The sequence below is a fragment of the Mirounga leonina genome, unplaced genomic scaffold (assembly GCF_011800145.1).
Source record: "Mirounga leonina isolate KUSES-001 unplaced genomic scaffold, KU_Mleo_1.0 Mir_454, whole genome shotgun sequence".
Lineage (NCBI taxonomy): Eukaryota > Metazoa > Chordata > Mammalia > Carnivora > Phocidae > Mirounga > Mirounga leonina.
The window spans coordinates 16,203,993-16,217,835 of NW_023270763.1; the positions used below are offsets into that span (position 1 = coordinate 16,203,993).

At 40.9% G+C, this 13,843-nt stretch overlaps 1 long non-coding RNA gene across 1 annotated transcript; it reads right to left on the minus strand.

The window, feature by feature from the left end:
* LOC117999559 lies at window positions 1-5,498 on the minus strand. Its single transcript, XR_004676286.1, has 3 exons — window positions 3,092-5,498; window positions 1,998-2,034; window positions 1-754 (listed from the first exon to the last, which is right to left on the minus strand). It is a non-coding gene; the product is annotated as an uncharacterized LOC117999559 (long non-coding RNA).
* Window positions 5,499-13,843: the final 8,345 nt, after the last annotated feature.

A 13,843-nucleotide genomic window follows, 5' to 3' on the forward strand; every position in this document is an offset into this window, starting at 1 on the left:
GATTCCAGTATTACATAGCACCACCAGTGCAATTATTTTCTCTTTGAGTTTGAGTTAATCTGGCACAGCTAGGAAACCGCTTCAAAGAATTGTTCTGATCATTTTGTTGACTTCCCAAGAGCAAAAATTATGGGCAGACAGTAACATCCAATCATAACTCTTTCCTGCACAAGGCATGTTCAATGGGCAAAAAGCCATTTGCAGAAAGTATGAAAATCCAAGACTGTTAACAATAACTTGTTAGAACTAATCTTATTCAGCAAGATGAACATATAAAAATCTAATCTATTCCTTATTCAGCTAAGGCTGACTAATCTTCTAATGAGAAAATATAAGAAAACACCATCCATAACATCAAAAAGCTGTAAAACATGTAAGCATAAATCTAACATGAAATATGTAAAAACTATATTTTTAAACTATTAGGCTTTCCTCAAGGACATCAAAGAATAGAAAGACAAGCCATATTCATGGATGACAAGGCTTAACACTATAAATACGTCAGTTCTCCATCAGAGTACTCAGTAATTCAGTGTAATCTCACCCAACAGCATTATTCTTGAATTTGACAAGCTCATTCTAAAATTCACCTGGAAGTGGGGCGCCTGGGTGGCTCAGTTGGTTAAGCATCTGCCTTCAGCTCAGATCATGATCCCAGGGTCCTGGGATGGAGCCCTGCAATGGAGTCCTTGCTCAACAGGGAGTCTGCTTCTCCCTCTCCCTCTGCTGCTCCACCTGTTTGTGTGCTCTCTCTCTGCCAAATAAATAAAAAGATCTTTTTTAAAAATCATAATTATATAACACCACCCACATATATATAGATATATCTAGAGAGAGAGAAAGAGAAAGAAATGTGAGAAGAAAGAAAAATGTAATAGTGGTATCTTCTGCTTGGTGGTTTTATAGTGTACAATGAAAAACAATTCCTTCTATTTTTCTGATTTTCAGAAATTTATATAATAAATGTGCATTGTTTTAAAATGAAATAAATAAATTTTAAAATAATAAAATAAAAGTAAAATTTACCTGGAAGAGAAAACACATAGAAATAGCTTAGAAAACTCTGAAATATACCTTATTGCATCGTATCATTCTACAGCCAGAGGTGCCATATCAAAGTAAAACCCCAAAGCCATTGTAAGTTAAAATATGGTATTGGTTCCAGAATAAATGCATAAGATCAATGAAAACAATACTGATTGGATACACAGAAATCTGGTATTTCCATCAGAAATAATTTCTTTTAATGAAAAAGCAAATACTTTCTTTGATTCCACTTCGCCCACCAGTGCTCCATTTTTTGCTCCCTTTTTGCAAAACAGTTTCTAAAACAGTTGTCTGCATTTGCTGTGCTCAGTTCTGCTCCTCCCACTGTCCTTTAAACCCATTCCAATCAAGCATTTGCCCCACCCCATTCCCCACTCCACCAAAACTGTTTTCATCAAGGTCACCAAGGATACATGGTTAACTCCAATAGTTGTTTCTCAATCTTCATCTTAAGTGATTCTCAGCAGCTTTTGACATTTGACCACTCCTTCCTGGAACTAATTTGTACACTGGTCTTGGGGACTCTCTACTCTCCTGGTTCTCCTTCATCCCAGTCCCTCCTCCTTGTTTCTTTTGTCAATCCCTTCTTTTCTCTCAAGCTCCTAAGGAGGATCCCAGAGCTCAGTCTTTGGGCCTTTTTTATTTGCACTCTGTTCTTCGGTGGTCTCAGGGCTATAAATATCATCTATATGCTGACAATGCCAAAGTTTATATCTCCATCCCAGATGCCCCTCTTGAGCTCCAAACTCAGATATTCAACTGCCTGCTCAATGTCTAACAAGTACCTCAAAACAAGTATGTCTAAAACAGAATGCCTGGTGGCTCTCAATCTTGTTTCCCACAGCTTGCCCCATCTCAGCCTCAAGCAGACAATAAGGCTAGATCAGGCCAAGGCCTGACTGATGGATCAGTAAAGATAACAATAAGCCACTTTTAGGTTTATTACTTACCTAGATGGCAAAACTAAATTTCCACGTGGTTCTTATCCTGCAAATCAAAAAGGATGAACTGAAAAAAGGGAGGCAGGGGCACCTGGGTGGCTCAGTCAGTTAAGCGCCTGCCTTAAGTTCAGGTCATGATCCCGGGGTCCTGGGATCAAGCCCCGCATTGGGCTCCCTGCTCAGTGAAGAGCCTGCTTCTCCCTCTCCCTCTGCCATTCCCTCTGCTTGTGCTCTCTGGCTCTCTCTGTCAAATAAATAAATAAAATCTTTTAAAAAAAAGAAAAAGAAAAAGAAAAAAGGGGAGGCAATATTCTAGACTAATAGATGAGGCAATTTTAGTCTATAGCTCTTGGGGGTGGGGGTGGAGGGGCAAGAAAATTCTATACCTCTTCAGAACCTGGGAGACCACAGAAACTGGTTCATGATGGCCTCCTAAGGGAAGAAAGGCAAGCAGAAAATGGCCCCAGTGCAGCTCTTCACAGGCCTCCCATATTCTCTGTTCTGGGAAGATCACAGGCATTCTGCCAAAACTCAGACAAGCTGTTGTTCAAGCCTTTGCCTGTGTGGTCTATGTGGCAGTGCCAGGTGGCCAGGGCACCATAGTGGAAATGTTCTTACACATTCAGTCAATAGCAACAGTGCCCTGTGTGATCTGTCAACATGGGGCATATTGTCCCATTCTCCCACCCTTACCTCTCTGAGCTCATCTCCTTCTCTTTGACCCCTCACTCCTTCCACTCCTGCCATGCTGGCCTCTTTGCTGGTCCTCAGACATACCAGGCACACTTCCAGCACATTGGCTGTTCCCTCTAACTGGATTAGAGTTCCCCCCAGATATCTTCAAGACTTATTCTCTCACCTCCTTCAAATAAGTGGGGTATCACATGAGTCTCTATATTCAACTCCACAAATCCTCTTTACCATGTTTCTTCTCCCTAATTTTCTGCCTTTGCCCTCAAGAGAATGAGGAAGGTAGCAGGGTCTCCTTAATCTCCCATGCCCCACATGGCACCCAGGATGGTGGCTCCTCTCTTCCCAACACAATCTCCCAGACCCATTGCTCCAAATCTTTCCCCCACCCCCCACCTGCACAGAGAAGTTACCTCTGTCTAAACCTCTCCAATTTGCTTGATCCGCCACATTCAAAGGAACTGGCCACACAGGATCTACCCTTCTGAGAAGGTTCTGGGAAGTACAAATAACATAATATTGTTTTTCCATTACACTTATTGCTGAGAAAAGTTCCACCTGAATGTCATTCTTAGCAATCTGATTAAGCCTTTAGTGTCTGAAGCCAGACTAATGGGGTTAAAATCCTATCTCTATACATGTTTGACCTTAATTAAGCAAGTTATTCTCTGGACCTCCTTGTCCTCATCTGGAAAATGATGGCAATAATAGTACTTACCTCTTGGAGTTGTTGTGATGATTAAATGAGATTAGTAGATGTCAAAGTGCGTGTAGTGAATATTCAGTCAACATTAGCTATAATTATTCTACCCACTGTGCTTGGGTTGACCAATGATATGGCTAGCACATCCCCAATGATACATAAAGGGTATATTGGCCTCAAAGCTGCCTGTTGCTCTCTCAGAAGCATTCTAGATGGTTCCACATGCTCCCTCAGTTGTCCAAACAGAGATCCAAACTTCGGGCAGAAGAAAGAAACAGTCACACCATATGCTTTGTGGGAGTCTTAGGTATTCCTCCCCAAGATCACACTAAAACATGGTTGGCAGAGGTCACTTGCAGGGCAGAGACAAACATGCACTACCACTGCCCCTGAAATACTTCTTCCTGTTTCTCATCCTTGAAAGAAGAAGTGGTTCAGGACCTGACCTGAGCAGGACTGAGATAAGATTACTAATTTCTGGAATAGGACAGAAGGGAAGTGATACTTCCTTCACATGAAAAGAACAGAAGGAAAAGAACCACAAATTCTTTTATCTGATATTTTTGCTTTTAGAGGGAAGGGATAGACACAAATATCAAAGGGCTAAACCTTTCCCCATTTGTGGGGAGTAGATCAGATATGTCCTAAGATATATGACTCTGTTCAGTCCCTGACAGTTGAGTCAAGCCTACAAAGCCACTGTATTTGTTTTTTTTTTCCTCCTGATTGTATTAACATACAAAGAGTATTATGAAAATATTAAAGAAAACAAGAAAAAGCAACATGCAGTCCCACTTCCATCATATATCAGCTTTTCTGCACTCACTCCCAGCACAGATACAATTTACAAATTTGTCATGATAGGGTAGGTTTAATTCCGTATCATGGTTTTGTTATATAACATTTTAACACAAATATTTCATATTTATACCCATTTTAATGGGTATAAAGTATTCCACTGAGTTGAGAAATTTTAGTGATTTTAGGCAGTGCTGCATTAAAAAATTGTCTACATACAACTTTTTGCTTCTTTGGAATTCTTTTTTATGGATATAATTTTTAAGATGAAATGACTCAGGCAAATTAGATGCACACTCTGGGGCCTTTTAAATGACTCTCCAAATGGGTTGTACCACATGCATCCCATTTTGAGGCCAACATTTTACAGTGCTTTGTAGGTTCAAAACATTTTATAAATTTTATCTCAACCATGCTGGCAGGTTTATCTAAATTCCACCTCCTGGGGCAGATACTTTATAGTAGGTTAACTCCAGCTCCCTCTCCCATGCCTCTCTCCAAGAGAGAGACTAGAAAAGCTGCTTACAGGATTCCCCAGCCTGCCTTACAGCCAGGAGTGGCCATGTGAGCCCACTCTGACCAATGAGATGTAAGGGAAACCTTGATGGACAAAGAGGATGACATTTCCCCTCCCTGAACCTTCTTCCTGAAATGTGGAAGTGATGACTGGAGCAAATTATGTTGTGAAGGAATAGAGGTCACAGGAAGGGAATGAAGTCTATTCACAGAGAGGAGCAGAGATAAGATGAGGGAGCCACACAGCCCCTGAGAGAGAAATGGAGAGTGAGTCCTAGAGCAGCCTGGATTCTGTGGGTGCTTTCCAGTTTTAGTCCAGCTCCCACACATCCTCATACCTGTTCCCCATGTCTCCACACCAAGGCCCTATTTTCTTGTAGAAATTCAGGTAGGTGTCTATTCTTTGTAAACAGGTATTACAGCAGTTCTTACAATGTATAGACCATGTTGGTGGACTCAAAAGATAGAGGCAATTAGGGCTTTTGTTCTTCCTGTGCCACACCAGAAGCCCATTGATTGCTGTCTGAACTACTTGTATCCTGCTGAGCATTGCAGGATGAGGCCGACTGCAGATGATTTCAAATTTTTTTGTTCTCTTATCAAAATACACCCCCAATTTCTGGCTACCTAAGGCCTAGGATCAAGAGGGAGAAGGGTTAGCATTAGACTTATCTTTATACCCTATTTGAAGCAGCATCAGTCAGTAGAAAGTCAACCCCTCTATGGAGATTCAAACATAAATATACCTGGTCTGAGTTAGCCATTGGAAGCCACCCAGCATCACGGTTAAGAGCATGTCAGTTAATCTGGGTTCAGTCGCTAGCTCTGCTTTCTACTAGCCGTGTGACTTTGGGCAAGTTAACTTACCTCTCTGAGCTTCGTTTTCCTTATAATTGTTAAACCTTAAAAATAGAACAGTCAGTTATTTTACTAGCAAAAATAGGTTTATTCGAGAATAGCAGAGGATTGCAATTTGGGATATGGACACTATGATAAAACCACACGCAAGTACAACAAACAAAGGATGTTATTTTCTAAAACAGGAGAAGACTAGGAAGGATTGTTTTAAACAAAAGTCCATTGGAGAGAAACAGAGTTCCAGGCGATGAGTTTCCCATTGGCTGAATTGCAGGGATGGTCGATTTCTTGTAGGGGATGCAATATACATCTTTCCCTGTTGAGCCCTATAATTTATAGCTCTTTCCTGTTGAGGATTCTTCTGTTGGGGTCTGTAATTAACAATTCTTCCTATAACTGAGGTTGAGTGGTATAGCTTCCTCTTCTAGCCTCCTACTCTAGCCTCCTGGCTCTGCTTTAGTGAGATCTCCCTTTATTAATTTTCACATAATTGGAAATCTTATTACTTACTCATAGTGGAAATTTTTGTTTTAGGCCACTCAATATCCATTCGTCCCTTGTTTTGCTAATAGCAGCCAATTTCCCTTTGATCAATTACCCCTCTACCATTGTATACATTTCTTGGTGAGACAGTAAATCAAGGTAAGTTAAGGAGCCTTTCCCCACCCCCATCTTAACTAAATGAGTAGCCTCTTGACCAAAGTAGGATCAAATGGACTCTCTGCTTTTTTTAAAGATATATTTATTTATTTGAAAAAGAGAGAGAGAGCACATGGGAGCGGGGGGGAAGGACAGAGGGAAAGAGAGAATCCCAAGCAGACTCCCCACTGAGCACAGAGCCCAATGCCGGGCTCCATCTCAGGACCCATGAGATCATGACCTGAGCCAAAATCATGAGTCGGACGCTTAACCAAGTAAGCCACCCAGGTGCCCCTGGACTCTCTACTTTATTATTTTTTTTAAGATTTTATTTATTTATTTGACAGACACAGCAAGAGAGGGAACACAAGCAGGGGGAGTGGGAGAGGGAGAAGCAGGATAAGGCAGACTGCAGATGATTTCAAATTTTTGAAATTTGAAATCCAGGTGCCTCTGGACTCTACTTTTAATTTGAATTTTGAGCACAGTGATGCAAAGGCAGAAAATTAATATTTGGCTTCTTTCTCTCCTGTCAGGACTGCCAAAGTCACAGTTTCTGTCCTCTCTGAGTCTGCTTCCCTTCCATCCTATGAGCCACTATATTTCCTTCCAGTAAATTTCATTTTTTGCTTGTTAGCCAGAGTCTGTTTCTGTTGGTTTTGCCCAATAAGCCCTAGCTGATACACTACTTAACAACCAAAATAAATTGTAAAGATTAAATAATGTAGGGTGCCTGGGTGGCTTAGTCAGTTAAGCGTCTGCCTTCAGCTCAGGTCATGATCCCAGGGTCCTGGGATCTAGCCCCTCATCCAGGGTCCCTGCTCAGTGGGAAGTCTGTTTCTCCCTCTTCCTCTGCCCCTCCCCCACCACTCATGCTCGCTCGCTCTCTCTCTCTCTAAAAACAAGATTAAATAATGTATGTGAAAAGCTTAGCACAGCACATGGCATGTAGGATGTACCCAACAAATGGCAATTTGTATTGGTTGAGGCTGAGGTTTCACTGCTATAATAAGATGCAAAAATCACAAAACCTTAAACCAGACTGCCTTATTGACACTCCAGGGAGGTTAGACAGGTTCCACAGGATTAGAGAGCCAGGCTCCTTCTAGCAAGTTGCTCTGTTATCCCAAGGTATGTCTTCATCCACCTCATCACAGATAGCCTACCACCATGTGGAACTTCCCACTGGCAGGAAAAATAAAGAATATGCCTCTTTCCTTTAAGGGTGTGACCCAAAAGCTACACTTACTTCCCTTCCCATCTCATGGGCCAGAACTTAGTCTCACATAGCTGCAAAGGAGGTTGGAGTTTAAATTCTGGAAAAAATTTGGGGCACCTGGGTGGCTCAGTCGTTAAGCATCTGCCTTCGGCTCAGGTCATGATCCCAGGGTCCTGGGATCGAGCCCCGCATCGGGCTCCCTGCTCCGTGGGAAGCCTGCTTCTCCCTCTCCCACTCCCCCTGCTTGTGTTCCCTCTCTCGCTGTGTCTCTCTCTGTCCAATAAATAAATAAAATTTAAAAAAAATAAAAATAAAAATAAATTCTGGAAAAAATTAGAGTTTAATTTCTAAAGAAGAAAACAGATACCAGGAGACAACTAGGTGTCTCTGCCACATTATCATTAACATTACATTAAACATCCTCTGGTTACAACATCTTGTACAGTTTGGCAAATAACCATGATCCTTGACCTGATCTTGTATCATTACTGTCACATTCAGCTTCAGGGTCTCCATTTTCAGGGTTTTACAGGCCTAGGGGTTTGGGGGAAGGCTGCATGTATAAGAGCCTTCCTCCAGAAAAGCTCTGTGCAGCTTAAATAAGACCAAGAAACAGGGAGATGGAGACTTCATGGTTCCAAATGAAGAAACACATGTAGAGAATGGGTTAAGCCTAGAGAGGCCAAGTGAGTTGGGCATTTCCCCCTCCAAGGGACTCCTCAGCAGGGAAGGGGACCATGGTAAAGCTAAATATCACTCCCAAGAACATCTTGAACCTCAGATCCTGAAGATCATAAGAGATGGACCCAGTTTGCACCAGAGTGAGACTAGGGACACCTCTGACTACCCATAGGCAGCCAGGCACATGTTAGGAACCCTCTGCTATCTCTCCAATTCTTTCCTCCCAGTGTCTCACCCTGGAAGAGCTAGCTTTCAATTAGAAGACAAAAGAGGATCTTGGAAATCAGTGCTTTGTCTGTACTGTCATTTGCAAATATCTTCTCCATTCTGTGGGTTGCCTCTTTGTTTTGTTGACTGTTTCCTTTGCTGTGCAGAAGCTTTTTATCTTGATGAAGTCACAAAAGTTCATTTTCACTTTTGTTTCACTAGCCTTTGGAGATGTATCTTGAAAGAAGTTGCTGTGGGCGATGTCAAAGAGGTTACTGCCTATGTTCTTCTCTAGGATTTTGATGGATTCCTGTCTCACATTGAGGTCTTTCATACATTTTGAGTTTATCTTTGTGTATGGTGTTAGAGAATGGTGGGGTTTCATTCTTCTGTATATAACTATCCAATTTTCCCAGCAGCATTTATTGAAGAGACTGTCTTTTTTCCATGGCATATTTTTTCCTGCTTTGTCGAAGATTATTTGACCATAGAGTTGAGGGTCCCTATCTGGGCTCTCTATTCTGTTCCATTGGTCAAAGCACTGATTTCCAAGATCTATAAAGAACTTCTCAAACTCAACACCCAAAAAACAAAAATGAAGGGGGGAAAATCAGAGGGGGAGATGAACCATAAGAGACTATGGACTCTTGAGAAACAAACTGAGGGTTCTAGAGGGGAAGAAGGTGGGGGGATGGGTTAGCCTGGTGATAGGTATTAAAGAGGGCACATACTGAATGGAGCACTGGGTGTTATACACAAATAATAAATCATAGAACACTACATCAAAAACTAATGATGTAATGTATGGTGATTAACATAACATAATAAAAAAACAAATAATCAAGTCAAAAAATGGGCAGATGACATGAACAGACACTTCTCAAAAGAAGACATACAAATGGCTAAGAGACACACGAAAAAATGTTCATCATCATTAGCCATCAGGGAAATTCAAATCAAAACTACATTGAGATACCACCTTACACCAGTTAGAATGGCAAAAATGGACAAGAAAAGAAACAACAAATGTTGGAGAGGTTGTGGAGAAAGGGGAACCCTCTTACACTGTTGGTGGGAATGCAAGTTGGTACAGCCACTTTGGAAAACAGTGTGGAGGTTCCTCAAAAAATTAAAAATAGAGCTACCCTATGACCTAGCAATTGCACTTCTGGGTATTTACCCCAAAGACACAGATGTAGTGAAAAGAAGGGCCATTTGCACCCCAATGTTCATAGGAGCAATGTCCACAATGGCCAAACTGTGGAAAGAGCCAAGATGCCCTTCAACAGATGAGTGGATAAAGAAGATTGGTCCATATATACAATGGAATATTACTCAGCCATCAGAAAGGATGAATACCCAACTTTTACATCAACATGGATGGGACTGGAAGAGATTATGCTAAGTGAAATAAGTCAAGCAGAGAAAGTCAATTATCATATGGTTTCACTTATTTGTGGAACATAAGGAATAGCATGGAGGACATTAGGAGAAGGAAGGGAAAAACGGGGGGGGGGGGAATTGGAGGGAGAGATGAACCATGAGAGACTATGGACTCTGAGAAACAGACTGAGGGTTTTAGAAGGGAGGGGTTGAGGGGATGGGTTAGCCCGCTGATGAGTATTAAGGAGGGCACGTACTGCACGGAGCACTGGGTATTATACGAAAACAATGAATCATGGATCACTACATCAAAAACTAATGATGTATTGTATGGTGACTAACATAACATAATAAAATAAAATAAAATTTAAAAAAAATAAGACAAAAGAGAAAAAAAAGAAAAAAGAAAAAAGAGGAGTGAAAGAGCAGATCACACTCCTGTCACCTCAAAGTCTCTAGAGCTAGAAATAGACCTTATATGGTATGGTGAATCATGTATATATGTATCTTTCCCCCAGACTATTCATTCAACAAATATTTACTATGTCTCACTTGAGAGCAGGGAATATGTCCTGTTCATGGCTCTATCCCAGGACCCAACACTATATTTGGCTGGGGCTTAGGAAATGTTGTTTAAAGATTTTTATTTATTTATTTATTTATTTATTTATTTATTTATTTATTTATTTATTTTAGAGCGCGAGCACAGGGGAATGGACAGAGGAGAGAGAGAATCTCAAGCAGACTCTATGTGGAGCCTGATGCAGGGCTCGATCTCAGGACCCTGAGATCATGACCTGAGCTGAAACCAAGAGTCAGACACTTAACTGACTAAGACACTCAGGTGCCCCAGGAAATGTTGGTTAGATGAACCACATCAGAATTTTGATTTTGTGTTGGACACTTGTGGTTGCCTCCCCAGCATCCAACTTCCATCTTCCCAGCAACTCTTTTGTTTGTTTGTTTGTCTGTTTTTATTTAGATTCCAGCTAGTTAACATGCAGTGTAATATTAGTTTCATGTGTACAATATAGTAATCCAACAATTCCACATCACCCAGTGCTCATCACAACAAGTGCACTCCTTAATCCCCATCATCTATTTAACCTTCTCAGCATCCAATTCCTTCTTCCCACAAACTCTTAATTTCTCTTTGGAGAACTATGGGGTTTAAGGTTCACCACCAGCTCCAAGTGTAGAGCATATGAACTAAGTTAAGCCAATCCCAATCCATATATTCCATATCCCTGACTTCAGCAATTGGTTTAAGTGTGAACATGTGACCTAAGCCAGACCCATCAAAGTGGATCTGAGGACAAAGATGTTTTTTCTCTTTCCAATGTAATGCAAAACCTGGAACCACTGCAGACATTTTTGCTACTGTGAAGAAAGTCCACCTGAGAATAAACCAACACAGCATAAAAGCAGAGCCAGATCCTTCTTACAAATGTGAAGCTCTGGATCAAACCACACCTGAAATGCTCTCTACATCTGAACTTTGCAGTTGAATGAGTCAATAAATTCTTTTCATTGCTTAAGTCATTGTTGGCGGAATTTTTTATTTGCAACTAAAAGTATCCCAGCAGATACAGAGATATTAAGTTTTATACAGTGGAAGAAATCCAAGCTGACATATGATACAGACTAACAGTTTCCAAAAGTCAATCCAAGACAAATAAAACAATAGGATGTATGTAAATATACATGAATTTTCAAACAGTCCAAAGAAAAAGCAGAGAATGTTGAGGACTTATTTAACTGTACTGGACAGCTTGCTGCCAAATTTGGATAAGAAGAAACAGTTCAACCCTCTAGGTGCCTTCTTTAAAATATTTCAGTATTTCCCTAACACCAACAATTAAAAGCCAAACTCTTTAGTCCCTGATAATTTAGTCCATAAATAACTTTCAGCCTCATTGCTAGCCATTTATAGTCCAAGCACACTACATCAGTTACACTTGGTATGCCCTATGTAATAGCCAGCATTCAAGATGGCCCCTTTGATCATCCTCTCTAAATATTCATTCACACCCCTTCCACACTGAGCCATGGCTGAACTGTGTGACCAATAGAATATAACAGAAGTGGAAGTGTGTGACTTCCAAGGCATTTTGGCTTCTGCCTTGCTCCCATGGATTACTCTCTCTGGAGTCTCAAGGAAGCCACCCACCATGCTGTTAAGGACATATAAAATACCCTGTGAAGAGGCCTTGATGGAAAAGAACTGAGGCCTCCCACCAACAGCCAAGACCAACTCACCCTCTGTGTAGTGAGCTACTTTGGAGATAAATCCTTCAACACTAGTCAAGCCTTTAAATGACTGCAGCCCTGGCTGACATCTGACCACAAGCTCTTTAGCTCACATTGAAAACTCCTTTCCTGGGTCATATGCCAATGAAGCCTAAGTAAGCTGTAGTGGGTGGTTCCATAGTGTCTTTTGCTTTCCAAAAGAATTAGTCTGCAGATGGAAAAGTGTAAGAACTATTGCAACAGAGAACTGAAGCAATAACGTGGCCAAAAGCTGAGTGCTTGCAACATGGTGGGGGGGAGGGAAGGAGGTTAAATTTTGACAGCATTTAAAAAGAAGGAACATCTGGTTTCTGACACTTCCTGTTCACAGATAGAACAAGAAGTGGAGGGGGGGGTTAAGAATTTATTTATTTATTCATTCATTCATTCTTTTATTTATTTATTTTTAGAGAAAGAGAGCCAGCAGGAGGAGGGGCAAAGACAGAGGCAGAGAGACAGTCTCAAGCAGACTCCATGCTGAACGTGGAGCCTGACATGGGGCTTGATCTCATGACCCTGAGATCACAACCTAAACTGAAATCAAGAGTCAGATGGTTAACTGACTAAGCCATCCAGGTGCCCCAGAAGAAGTGTGGTTTAAGGGATCCACCAGTAGTGTTGCTGGAGGGGAGATGGGTAGGGAGATGTAATTGGGTGATGGGCATTAAGGAAGGCACTTGAGGTAATGAGCACTGGGTGTTATATGCAACTGATAAATCACTAAATTCTATCCCCTAAAACTAATAATACACTATATGTTAACTAAACTGAATTTAAATTTTAAAAATTTTAAATAAATAAGTAAGGATCCACCAGTGATGCTAGAAAAGCCATAGCTTGGAGTCTTTTTCCAGAATCTTGATAATGAAAGTTATTTTGAGAAGAGAGAACAGGAAGTTCTTAGAGGTAAGGCACTGAGTCTAGAAACAAACTGAAATTTGAGAAGTGGTTCGAATGATGTCCAATTAGAACCTGGGAGAGAAAGGTGGATCTTGGAAAGATTTAGAAAGTAGAAAAGGGAGGACAAGTTCAGATTTAGTTATAGATATGGGAATGAACTAATTGATCTGAACAACACAACTAGAAAGGCAGCCATTGTAGACATATGTGAAGATTAACTTTCAGAAATAAAATACAGTTTTTTTAAACACTGAAGCATATTTTACAAGAACCATTCCAATTTTATGCCACAAAAGACAAGAAATGAGGCATGCCATACTCTCTGATCATGATACATTAAGGCAAAAAATAGAAAATATCAAAAATGGAACTAAAAATGCCAAATTTTGAAAATTGAACATTTTAAGAACATAGAACAAATAGTGAACACATAGTATGATAATATATTTTAAAATAATAATAATAGGGGCGTCTGGGTGGCACAGTCAGTTAAGAGGCTGCCTCTTGATTTTGGCTCAGGTTGTGATCTCAGGGTCAAGGAAGGAACCCCACATCCAGCTCCATGCTCAGCACAGAGTCTACTTAAGATTCTCTCTCCCTTGAACGCTCTTACACTATTGATGGGAATGCAAACTGGTGCAGCCACTCTGGAAAACAGTATGGAGGTTCCTCAAAAAGTTAAAAATAGAGCTACTCTGGGGCACCTGAATGGCTCAGTTGTTGAGCATCTGCCTTTGGCTCAGGTCATGAACCCAGGGTCCTGGGATCGAGCCCCACATCAGGCTCCCTGTTCTGAGGAAGGCCTGCTTCCTCTCCCACTCCCCCACTTGTGTTTCTTCTCTCACTGTGTATCTCTCTATCAAATAAATAAATAAAATCTTTTTAAAAATATATAGCTACCTACAACCCAGCAAGTACATTACTCAGTATTTACCCGAAGGATACAAATATTGTGATTCAAAGGGGCACATG